The 13,306-nt window shown below is 43.2% G+C and overlaps 2 non-coding genes and 1 pseudogene across 2 annotated transcripts; all 3 read right to left on the bottom strand.

The window, feature by feature from the left end:
- Positions 1 to 1,938: 1,938 nt before the first annotated feature.
- Positions 1,939 to 2,129, bottom strand: LOC130340873 (U2 spliceosomal RNA). The gene has a single exon (XR_008880908.1). It is a non-coding gene; the product is annotated as a U2 spliceosomal RNA (small nuclear RNA).
- Positions 2,130 to 4,217: 2,088 nt separating this feature from the next.
- On the bottom strand, positions 4,218 to 4,408 carry LOC130340823 (U2 spliceosomal RNA). Its single transcript, XR_008880871.1, has one exon. It is a non-coding gene; the product is annotated as a U2 spliceosomal RNA (small nuclear RNA).
- A 2,092-nt stretch (positions 4,409 to 6,500) lies between these two features.
- Positions 6,501 to 6,702, bottom strand: LOC130340833 (U2 spliceosomal RNA; annotated as a pseudogene).
- Positions 6,703 to 13,306: the final 6,604 nt, after the last annotated feature.

Here is a 13,306-nt window from a genome sequence, read left to right as displayed (position 1 = left end):
CATACCATTATTGCTAAGCAGCAAGACAGGGGCCCATTGCACTCCCACGGGGCCTTTTTAAATGCAATCCATAACCCGGATTTGCCAGGAACCCTTCTTACTCCTCCTACTTGCATGTGACACTGGGCTTAGGATCTGCATAGGAAACACACACACAAGCACACACCTACCTTTGTTGCCTGCAGATGCCTCCTTGGCTGTCCCCAAACGGTATCAAACCAACACCCACGGGAAGCTGTAAGCATAGAGGACATGCCTGCACCCCATTGGACTTACCTGTGTGGGTTAAATCCGGGTTATTTGACAACCTATGGCGGTGATGGTTCTGCTCAGGCAGAGCAGTGCTGATGCTCCTCATAAAGCTGTCGCTGCTGTGAAGGTTCTAGGTGACATCACAAATCCCTATGGTTACATACACAACAAAGCTGGGTTGTTGTTGTTTACACTCTGCAAGGCCTGTGGAAGTGAGTGACATCATAGCACTGTAGTTCTGAGGGTTCTAGATGGATGCAACAATCTCCTGTTGCTTCTATGAAGGCCATAATAGACGACATCACCAAACAGCTCCATAGTCACATACACAGCAAAGGAGAGATGTTGTTTACACCTAGTGATGTCAGTGGTATTGAGTGACATCACAGCACAGTGCTAAGGCTCCTGGGCCTGGACACAGCAGCGGCTGCAATATCTCAACGGAGAATACGTTTATATATATGTGTGTGTGTGCGCGTATATATATATATATATATATATATATATATATATATATATATATATTCTCCGCCGAAATCACTTTTAAACCCATTTCCACCTTTTTTTCCCTTCTCTTCCTCTTACTTTTTTTTCACGTTTTTTTACGTTTTTCTCCTTTTCGCCTCTTTTCTGGGCGTATTATTCTTCTTTTTCTTCTTTTTTTTCGTCTAATGCATACCCCATCAGTGCAGCAATGCTTATTCAATACCGCCAGCAGATGGAGACACTGGGGGATAATTTTCTAAGGATTTATACTGATTTTTCCTGTCTGAATTTGTCGCACAGAAAGTTGCAGGCCAAATATGTGTGACATTTCTGCGACTTTAGCTTCTAGAGCATTTTTACAACATTATACATAGGTGCTGAATACATAAAAAGCGACTGTTCAGCGACAGACAAGTCGCATCGGCTGAAAGTAGGCCAGAATGTCAGTCCATGTTGGAGCAGGTTTAGATACAGTCTAAAGTATAGATCTCAAAGTCTGTGCACAGAATTTAGCAAGGGCCTCGCACCTTCTGATGCATCAGGTAGGTGCACAATAGCATAGCCTAACCCTCTGTACTTTGGTCTATATTGATGCGGGACATAGACAGCCAGCTGATGACCAATCCATTAGTGCAATGGATGGCTGGAAGCATTTGTCTTTGCCTTTGCAATACCACAGAAGCAATGCATGGTCAATGTACAGCAATGACACACCTGTGTGAACAGCCAGGAGACCCCCCCATGTTATGTTACATAGTTACATAGTTAGTACGGTCGAAAAAAGACATATGTCCATCAAGTTCAACCAATTAAGGGGTAGGGGTGTGGCGCGATATTGGGGAAGGGATGAGATTTTATATTTCTTCATAAGCATTAATCTTATTTTGTCAATTAGGAACATTCAGCACCCACCCGCTATCAAGGCAGCTGCCTATCATGTCATGCCCTACCTGCACAGGTGTGCTGGCTACTCAAATGATCCAATTAAGGAGGCCATTTAGTCAGCAGCAGCAGAAGTCCTGTGCCTGGACGCTCCAACAGCGGCCAGACACAAGCAGAAGCAGAAGCAGCAGAAGCAGCAGCAGCACCACCTTTTGTTTTTTGGCTGCAGCAGCAGCAAGGCCCACAGGGCTGGCTAGCTGGCTAGCCAGCAAGCAGGTAGCAATGAAAGTAGGAATCTTTCTTTTTAACCCTGTAAGGGGGTGGTGCACTGTACCCGAAGATACTGCCATATCGGGTCAATGCATAGGGCGACGGAAGCAAGCTTCGAAATCGGCCCCCGTTCTCAAAAATCCATTTAATATATGGTCCCCAGATAGGGGACGTATCAGATATTAAACTGATAAGAACAGATACTACACTTGATCTTAGCCAAAAGGCCGAGAAGCGATAACCGTGAAAGGGGCGGGCCCAACAAGGTGCCCTTCATGGGCACTATCACTGCTTGCTGTCAGGGAGGCTGCCAGACAATTTTCCATGCACACTCTGGGCTGGGGGGCAGTCAACCACCAGTACACACAGCAGAACCTAAACCCATACCATTATTGCTAAGCAGCAAGACAGGGGCCCATTGCACTCCCACGGGGCCTTTTTAAATGCAATCCATAACCCGGATTTGCCAGGAACCCTTCTTACTCCTCCTACTTGCATGTGACACTGGGCTTAGGATCTGCATAGGAAACACACACACAAGCACACACCTACCTTTGTTGCCTGCAGATGCCTCCTTGGCTGTCCCCAAACGGTATCAAACCAACACCCACGGGAAGCTGTAAGCATAGAGGACATGCCTGCACCCCATTGGACTTACCTGTGTGGGTTAAATCCGGGTTATTTGACAACCTATGGCGGTGATGGTTCTGCTCAGGCAGAGCAGTGCTGATGCTCCTCATAAAGCTGTCGCTGCTGTGAAGGTTCTAGGTGACATCACAAATCCCTATGGTTACATACACAACAAAGCTGGGTTGTTGTTGTTTACACTCTGCAAGGCCTGTGGAAGTGAGTGACATCATAGCACTGTAGTTCTGAGGGTTCTAGATGGATGCAACAATCTCCTGTTGCTTCTATGAAGGCCATAATAGACGACATCACCAAACAGCTCCATAGTCACATACACAGCAAAGGAGAGATGTTGTTTACACCTAGTGATGTCAGTGGTATTGAGTGACATCACAGCACAGTGCTAAGGCTCCTGGGCCTGGACACAGCAGCGGCTGCAATATCTCAACGGAGAATACGTTTATATATATGTGTGTGTGTGCGCGTATATATATATATATATATATATATATATATATATATATATTTCTCCGCCGAAATCACTTTTAAACCCATTTCCACCTTTTTTTCCCTTCTCTTCCTCTTACTTTTTTTTCACGTTTTTTTACGTTTTTCTCCTTTTCGCCTCTTTTCTGGGCGTATTATTCTTCTTTTTCTTCTTTTTTTTCGTCTAATGCATACCCCATCAGTGCAGCAATGCTTATTCAATACCGCCAGCAGATGGAGACACTGGGGGATAATTTTCTAAGGATTTATACTGATTTTTCCTGTCTGAATTTGTCGCACAGAAAGTTGCAGGCCAAATATGTGTGACATTTCTGCGACTTTAGCTTCTAGAGCATTTTTACAACATTATACATAGGTGCTGAATACATAAAAAGCGACTGTTCAGCGACAGACAAGTCGCATCGGCTGAAAGTAGGCCAGAATGTCAGTCCATGTTGGAGCAGGTTTAGATACAGTCTAAAGTATAGATCTCAAAGTCTGTGCACAGAATTTAGCAAGGGCCTCGCACCTTCTGATGCATCAGGTAGGTGCACAATAGCATAGCCTAACCCTCTGTACTTTGGTCTATATTGATGCGGGACATAGACAGCCAGCTGATGACCAATCCATTAGTGCAATGGATGGCTGGAAGCATTTGTCTTTGCCTTTGCAATACCACAGAAGCAATGCATGGTCAATGTACAGCAATGACACACCTGTGTGAACAGCCAGGAGACCCCCCCCCCCCCCCATGTTATGTTACATAGTTACATAGTTAGTACGGTCGAAAAAAGACATATGTCCATCAAGTTCAACCAGGGAATTAAGGGGTAGGGGTGTGGCGCGATATTGGGGAAGGGATGAGATTTTATATTTCTTCATAAGCATTAATCTTATTTTGTCAATTAGGAACATTCAGCACCCACCCGCTATCAAGGCAGCTGCCTATCATGTCATGCCCTACCTGCAAAGGTGTGCTGGCTACTCAAATGATCCAATTAAGGAGGCCATTTAGTCAGCAGCAGCAGAAGTCCTGTGCCTGGATGCTCCAACAGCGGCCAGACACAAGCAGAAGCAGAAGCAGCAGAAGCAGCAGCAGCACCACCTTTTGTTTTTTGGCTGCAGCAGCAGCAAGGCCCACAGGGCTGGCTAGCTGGCTAGCCAGCAAGCAGGTAGCAATGAAAGTAGGAATCTTTCTTTTTAACCCTGTAAGGGGGTGGTGCACTGTACCCGAAGATACTGCCATATCGGGTCAATGCATAGGGCAACGGAAGCAAGCTTCGAAATCGGCCCCCGTTCTCAAAAATCCATTTAATATATGGTCCCCAGATAGGGGACGTATCAGATATTAAACTGATAAGAACAGATACTACACTTGATCTTAGCCAAAAGGCCGAGAAGCGATAACCGTGAAAGGGGCGGGCCCAACAAGGTGCCCTTCATGGGCACTATCACTGCTTGCTGTCAGGGAGGCTGCCAGACAATTTTCCATGCACACTCTGGGCTGGGGGGCAGTCAACCACCAGTACACACAGCAGAACCTAAACCCATACCATTATTGCTAAGCAGCAAGACAGGGGCCCATTGCACTCCCACGGGGCCTTTTTAAATGCAATCCATAACCCGGATTTGCCAGGAACCCTTCTTACTCCTCCTACTTGCATGTGACACTGGGCTTAGGATCTGCATAGGAAACACACACACAAGCACACACCTACCTTTGTTGCCTGCAGATGCCTCCTTGGCTGTCCCCAAACGGTATCAAACCAACACCCACGGGAAGCTGTAAGCATAGAGGACATGCCTGCACCCCATTGGACTTACCTGTGTGGGTTAAATCCGGGTTATTTGACAACCTATGGCGGTGATGGTTCTGCTCAGGCAGAGCAGTGCTGATGCTCCTCATAAAGCTGTCGCTGCTGTGAAGGTTCTAGGTGACATCACAAATCCCTATGGTTACATACACAACAAAGCTGGGTTGTTGTTGTTTACACTCTGCAAGGCCTGTGGAAGTGAGTGACATCATAGCACTGTAGTTCTGAGGGTTCTAGATGGATGCAACAATCTCCTGTTGCTTCTATGAAGGCCATAATAGACGACATCACCAAACAGCTCCATAGTCACATACACAGCAAAGGAGAGATGTTGTTTACACCTAGTGATGTCAGTGGTATTGAGTGACATCACAGCACAGTGCTAAGGCTCCTGGGCCTGGACACAGCAGCGGCTGCAATATCTCAACGGAGAATACGTTTATATATATGTGTGTGTGTGCGCGTATATATATATATATATATATATATATATATATATATATATATTTCTCCGCCGAAATCACTTTTAAACCCATTTCCACCTTTTTTTCCCTTCTCTTCCTCTTACTTTTTTTTCACGTTTTTTTACGTTTTTCTCCTTTTCGCCTCTTTTCTGGGCGTATTATTCTTCTTTTTCTTCTTTTTTTTCGTCTAATGCATACCCCATCAGTGCAGCAATGCTTATTCAATACCGCCAGCAGATGGAGACACTGGGGGATAATTTTCTAAGGATTTATACTGATTTTTCCTGTCTGAATTTGTCGCACAGAAAGTTGCAGGCCAAATATGTGTGACATTTCTGCGACTTTAGCTTCTAGAGCATTTTTACAACATTATACATAGGTGCTGAATACATAAAAAGCGACTGTTCAGCGACAGACAAGTCGCATCGGCTGAAAGTAGGCCAGAATGTCAGTCCATGTTGGAGCAGGTTTAGATACAGTCTAAAGTATAGATCTCAAAGTCTGTGCACAGAATTTAGCAAGGGCCTCGCACCTTCTGATGCATCAGGTAGGTGCACAATAGCATAGCCTAACCCTCTGTACTTTGGTCTATATTGATGCGGGACATAGACAGCCAGCTGATGACCAATCCATTAGTGCAATGGATGGCTGGAAGCATTTGTCTTTGCCTTTGCAATACCACAGAAGCAATGCATGGTCAATGTACAGCAATGACACACCTGTGTGAACAGCCAGGAGACCCCCCCCCCCCCCCCCATGTTATGTTACATAGTTACATAGTTAGTACGGTCGAAAAAAGACATATGTCCATCAAGTTCAACCAGGGAATTAAGGGGTAGGGGTGTGGCGCGATATTGGGGAAGGGATGAGATTTTATATTTCTTCATAAGCATTAATCTTATTTTGTCAATTAGGAACATTCAGCACCCACCCGCTATCAAGGCAGCTGCCTATCATGTCATGCCCTACCTGCACAGGTGTGCTGGCTACTCAAATGATCCAATTAAGGAGGCCATTTAGTCAGCAGCAGCAGAAGTCCTGTGCCTGGACGCTCCAACAGCGGCCAGACACAAGCAGAAGCAGAAGCAGCAGAAGCAGCAGCAGCACCACCTTTTGTTTTTTGGCTGCAGCAGCAGCAAGGCCCACAGGGCTGGCTAGCTGGCTAGCCAGCAAGCAGGTAGCAATGAAAGTAGGAATCTTTCTTTTTAACCCTGTAAGGGGGTGGTGCACTGTACCCGAAGATACTGCCATATCGGGTCAATGCATAGGGCGACGGAAGCAAGCTTCGAAATCGGCCCCCGTTCTCAAAAATCCATTTAATATATGGTCCCCAGATAGGGGACGTATCAGATATTAAACTGATAAGAACAGATTTTTTTTTTTTTTTTTTTTCCTCAGTTACAGACTATTGTTCAAGCGATCATCAGGTCACCTACCAAAACTCATCACTTCTAAACAAAGTCTGAAAAAACATCATGCGGAAAAATATCTCAATAAGAAAACTATAAGAGAAGCACAAATTCAAAACCTTGATCAGGATACTTACAACTTTCTCCATTCCTTGTATCTCCAAATCTTTTCAGCCTCTTCCTCTCCCATTCTCTTCTTGTCAAATAGAAAAATAATAAACAACCTTCCAAAAAAAAGTCTCTTCAACTCCCTTGGAGAAATACACACATTTTTAAAAACAAGCAGGTTTCTAGAATCCCATAAAACTTCTTTAAAAACAGAAAATACAATCCAGCTTTCACGTGTGTCCTCTCTCCTGCTAAAATCCTGACCAATAAAAATCTTCTCAAAATTAAAATCAACATATCCCGTGATTGCAGAAAAAAACCTCTGTAGAAGCATAAAAAATTCTCTTGCATAAAAACAGTTCCAAAATAAGTGCACTGTATCCTCCCTGCCTCCACAACCCTCTCTTGGACATTTCTCACTCACTCTTATTCCTCGTCCATTCAGGAAAGCTCTGGTTGGGAGGCAGCCATGAAAAGTCATCCAGTTTACATCTCTCTGTCTATTCGATAATCCTCTAACATTAAAAAGATTCCAGATCTTCACAGACTGAGCAGTAGTGCAGAATGGTACTTCATATAATCTCTCATTTTTTCTTATTTCATTTTCAATTTTCTTTTTCTCAGGTTTTCCCAGGGAACTCAAACCAAATTGATCACTGAAAGACCTGAGAACCACATAGAAGGTAGGTATAACTTGCGCTATTGGTCTCCTCAGATCCTTCTCACACCAGCCCCATTTGGAAAACAACCATCCTGCCAAATACCTGCTCATGTCTGCCACCCAATTATTACACTGAGACACTTTATAAATTAAAAGAAAGTAATGAGTCTTTAAAAACAGATTAATATCCGGGAAATTATATCCGCCTTTCTTCACGCTCTTCATCACTTCCTCCCTCTTCATCTTTTCCATCTTTGAACCCCAGAAAAAAATAAACAACTTCCTTGTCATCCTTCTGGTCCATAATTTGCCGGGTGGGAAAACCATTGCAGTATATAATAGTAGTGGCAAAATTACTGCCTTTAAAATCAGAACTTTACCTTTAAGGGACAAGTTTCTCAATTTCCAAAAAGATAATTTCTTCTCTATCTTCTCCTCCAACTTCTCATAACTTTTCCCTCCTTTTAGATTTTTTTCAAAAACAACCCCTAACACTTCAATATCTTCCTTCTCATCCACGCCATCCACCACCACTTTTCCTTGCTTTCCAAAATTACTCAATTGGCACTTCCCCCAATTGACTTTCATACCAGCAATACAACAAAAAATCTTTACATGCAAATTCACTCTATTAAGATCAGCTTGGGAAGTGCAAGTAAAAACCACATCATCCATGTAACTTAAAACCTTCAAATTCCTTCCATTACTTCCCGGGATAAAAACACCACTCACACATTTGTCCTTCTGTACATTTTTGAGCAAGGCCTCAATGACACAAATGAATAAAATTGGGGAGAGTGGGCATCCCTGTCGTACTCCTGATAAAATATTAAAACCCGGCCCCACATGTCCATTGACTAAAATCTGACTTGTTGCCCCATAATAAAAACTTTTAATCACAAACAGTAGCTTCTCAGGAATACCCATATGCTTTAAAACCATAAACATAAAATCATGAGCAACTCTGTCATAAGCTTTTTCAAAATCAATGGATTCCACAAAAAGTGCATTCTTATTAAAATTACTATAATAAATAGAGTCTCTTAAAACTAATAAATTATCAGTTATTCTCCTATTTGGCACTGCACAAACTTGGTATTCTCCAACAAGGTGCTCAACTATGTCACTCATCCTGTTCGCCACAATCTTTGCAATGATCTTATAATCTGTATTCAATAATGTGATCGGCCTCCAGTTTTTCAAATCTCTTTCATCACCTTTCTTATGTATCAAGGTAATAACTCCTTTCTTCATAGACTCCGCTAAAATACCTGAGTTAAAAACATATTGCACCACCCGTGTAAAATCTTGCTTTAAAATATGCCAAAAAACTGAATAAAACTCAAAGGGGAGGCCATCACAGCCCGGTGTCTTCCCTTTCGCTGTCTTGTCCAGAGCCTGCTTGATCTCCCCTTCACAAACTTCCTCAATTAAAAATGCACTTTTTCCTTCAGGGACATTATTCTCTAAAATATTACAATAATCATTCATCTCCGTCTCACTGGCTCTGCTCTTATTACTAAAAAGTGTTTCATAAAATCTGCCAATCTCCTTCACCATCTCATCACCAACAACTTCCCCTGTAGGAGTTAAAACAGACTTAAAAACACCCCTAGCATTAAAACATTTTTTAAAGAAATATCTTGTACATTGTTCATTTTCCTCCAAATGTTGAACTTTGGATTTAAAAACAATATTTCTACCTCTTTCCAACAACCTGTTCTTCATCTCAATTTTCACCTTCTCAATTTCCTCCTCCACCTCCACACCAACATGTTTAAACTTAAAGAGAGTTTCTAAACGTGAGATAAGCCTTTCATAACCCCTCCTCTTTTCTTGTGCCCTCCTTATGCAAATGAACTTAAAATACTTAGCAAACTCACTTTTTGCCCAATCCCACCAAGCTAAAACATTACTAAAAACAGATTGTTTAGAAGTACAAGATAAAAAAAAATCTTTAAAACCGGCCATTACTTCTTCATCTTCTAATAGACTTACATTTAATTTCCAGAGCCCTCTACCAAAATGAAAGGACTCTGCAATACTTATTTCTGCCGACACCATCTTATGATCTGAGAAAGTTGACATCATTTGATTGCACCGGACCACCTTAATCCCCTCAGAGACAAGAATGTAATCAATCCGAGATTTACAGCGGCCACTATCTGATATATAGGTGTATCTTTCATCAGTGCTAACCATCAGTCCCACATCAGAATAATGTAAGTCTTGAATAATTTGGTTTAAAACATTTGAAGTAATATCAGTTCTAACCTTAGCAGAGCTCTCACGATCATTGACGGATCTAATGCAGTTAAAATCACCAACAATAATAGTACCATCACGACCAGGAATAAAAAGTTTAAGAGACTCTAAAAATAACACACGTGCCTGTTTTTCTGCTGGCGCATATACATTAAAAACTCTCATTCTCTGGCTTAAAACTCAAAATTTAAAACCATACAACGACCTGGTACTAAAACTTGGCAATTTAAAACTTTAATGTCCCTGTTACACAATAAAATCCCCACACCTTCATTTTTATTCTCTGTGCATGTAGACCAAAAAGACTGCCCTCTCTTCCATTCATCTACATAAGGTGCAGACTTAATTGCACACTCCTGTAAACAAAATATATCTCCCTTCACATTCTCCAAAAAATCAAAAACTGCTGCTCTTCTGATAGTTGTTCCTATACTCCGAACATTAAGAGTAGCCACAACCAATGCCATTAAAAAGGAAAGAAGGCAATCCATTTTCTTAACATCCATTTTAACTAGAAGTTAGTATTCTGACCTTCAACCTTCCTTAGCAGCATCCCATAGCAATCAGGCGACCCCACTTGAGAGTCCCTGTCCATCATTTTCTCACCTCCATACACAGGATCCGTCTGATCCCCTGACCAACTCCCTTTCTTACACCTTTTACTTTTACCTTGAAAGCCTCCATTTGCATCTTCATCTTCATCTTCCCCCTCCTCCTCCTCCTTCTCCTCCTCTTCAGATGTTACATTCTCCTCCCCACTAATCACCCTCTGCCCAGGTGTTAGGGATCTCTCACTCTCATTCTCCTGAAACTCCATCCCCTCCTCCTCCCCCACCACTGGGTTTGGGCATTCAAAATTCTCAATTGTTTCTTCACATGGGGGAACCTCCCTACACACAGTCTCCACACTCTCCACCACTTTCTCTTTTTTCCCTTTACGTGCTTTCTTCTTACTGACCTCAGTAAACTCTTCACCAACACCAGTCTCCTCACAATGCACACCAGTGGAGTCACCCTCCTCCCCTTTTCCAGATTTTTCCTGAGTATTCATGTGCTGCACTGTCACACCTGCTGCACTCCCTTTTACAGAGTTCTCGTCAATCACCTGAGTCACCTCAGCATTCACACCAAAAACACGTGGAAATGGCCTTTCTCCTCTTTCCTCTCTTCTATTTCCTGCTGCGTCAGCATAGCTCATTTTCTTTCTATACCATAAGCTGCATCCTCTAGCCAAATGCTCCTCACTACCACAGATATCACACGTTTTCTTCTCAGTACATTCACCCGAGTTGTGACCTGATTTCCCACAATTCCTGCAGCATACTCCTTGCTCAGGGCAAGACTCCTGTACATGTCCATAAGCGTGACAACGTCTACAGTACTGCAACTGTCCTTCATAAAAACAAAAACCTCTTTCTCCTCCAATAGAAAATACCTGTGGTATACTCTTCCTTCCCTCTTCCATTCCTTCGTCCTTTTTAAATTTTACAACAAATTTCCTTTTACAATTAAAGTACCCATGTCTGTTCTTGAGTCTTCCAAGAAATTTAACTTCATCACAATATCGGTACAAAAAATTGGTCACCATCTCATCCGAAACCTTCGGGTTGTACATATGGACTATAACAACCTTAGACATATTCATGAATAATGGCTCCACTTTCACCTTACTCATTATAGCTGGCTCATTCCTCCTCTTCATCACTTCTAAGTCCATGTAGACCCTCTGGCAAACCTCAGAATCATAAAAGGTTATATCGTAAATCCCTTGCCTAGGGAAGTCTTGCATAGCGATTACATGCCATACCTGAAGGTACTGGAGCTTGCGAAGAATCTCCAGCACAACTTGATCCAATCCAATCGTCCCCCGGTGTTCGCCAGGAACGTAAATTCGCACCGTATCCTCGAGTCCTCGAGTCCTCTCTCCGCTCATTTTTGCAGGTTAAGATACCCACTATCGCAACCCAGTAACAATCCAGGGCCCCCCGCAAAAGAGGGCCCCGATCACCACCCCTTCCGACTCCTACCCTGCCCGGTAAACCGCACAGGATCGAAGCCAAAAGGCCGAGAAGCGATAACCGTGAAAGGGGCGGGCCCAACAAGGTGCCCTTCATGGGCACTATCACTGCTTGCTGTCAGGGAGGCTGCCAGACAATTTTCCATGCACACTCTGGGCTGGGGGGCAGTCAACCACCAGTACACACAGCAGAACCTAAACCCATACCATTATTGCTAAGCAGCAAGACAGGGGCCCATTGCACTCCCACGGGGCCTTTTTAAATGCAATCCATCACCCGGATTTGCCAGGAACCCTTCTTACTCCCCCTACTTGCATGTGACACTGGGCTTAGGATCTGCATAGGAAACACACACACAAGCACACACCTACCTTTGTTGCCTGCAGATGCCTCCTTGGCTGTCCCCAAACGGTATCAAACCAACACCCACGGGAAGCTGTAAGCATAGAGGACATGCCTGCACCCCATTGGACTTACCTGTGTGGGTTAAATCCGGGTTATTTGACAACCTATGGCGGTGATGGTTCTGCTCAGGCAGAGCAGTGCTGATGCTCCTCATAAAGCTGTCGCTGCTGTGAAGGTTCTAGGTGACATCACAAATCCCTATGGTTACATACACAACAAAGCTGGGTTGTTGTTGTTTACACTCTGCAAGGCCTGTGGAAGTGAGTGACATCATAGCACTGTAGTTCTGAGGGTTCTAGATGGATGCAACAATCTCCTGTTGCTTCTATGAAGGCCATAATAGACGACATCACCAAACAGCTCCATAGTCACATACACAGCAAAGGAGAGATGTTGTTTACACCTAGTGATGTCAGTGGTATTGAGTGACATCACAGCACAGTGCTAAGGCTCCTGGGCCTGGACACAGCAGCGGCTGCAATATCTCAACGGAGAATACGTTTATATATATGTGTGTGTGTGCGCGTATATATATATATATATATATATATATATATATATATATATATTTCTCCGCCGAAATCACTTTTAAACCCATTTCCACCTTTTTTTCCCTTCTCTTCCTCTTACTTTTTTTTCACGTTTTTTTACGTTTTTCTCCTTTTCGCCTCTTTTCTGGGCGTATTATTCTTCTTTTTCTTCTTTTTTTTCGTCTAATGCATACCCCATCAGTGCAGCAATGCTTATTCAATACCGCCAGCAGATGGAGACACTGGGGGATAATTTTCTAAGGATTTATACTGATTTTTCCTGTCTGAATTTGTCGCACAGAAAGTTGCAGGCCAAATATGTGTGACATTTCTGCGACTTTAGCTTCTAGAGCATTTTTACAACATTATACATAGGTGCTGAATACATAAAAAGCGACTGTTCAGCGACAGACAAGTCGCATCGGCTGAAAGTAGGCCAGAATGTCAGTCCATGTTGGAGCAGGTTTAGATACAGTCTAAAGTATAGATCTCAAAGTCTGTGCACAGAATTTAGCAAGGGCCTCGCACCTTCTGATGCATCAGGTAGGTGCACAATAGCATAGCCTAACCCTCTGTACTTTGGTCTATATTGATGCGGGACATAGACAGCCAGCTGATGACCAATCCAT

The sequence above is a fragment of the Hyla sarda genome, unplaced genomic scaffold, assembly GCF_029499605.1.
Source record: "Hyla sarda isolate aHylSar1 unplaced genomic scaffold, aHylSar1.hap1 scaffold_603, whole genome shotgun sequence".
Taxonomy (NCBI): Eukaryota; Metazoa; Chordata; class Amphibia; order Anura; family Hylidae; genus Hyla; species Hyla sarda.
Note: the sequence above shows the minus strand (reverse complement) of the source record. Positions and strands in the feature narration are given on the sequence as shown.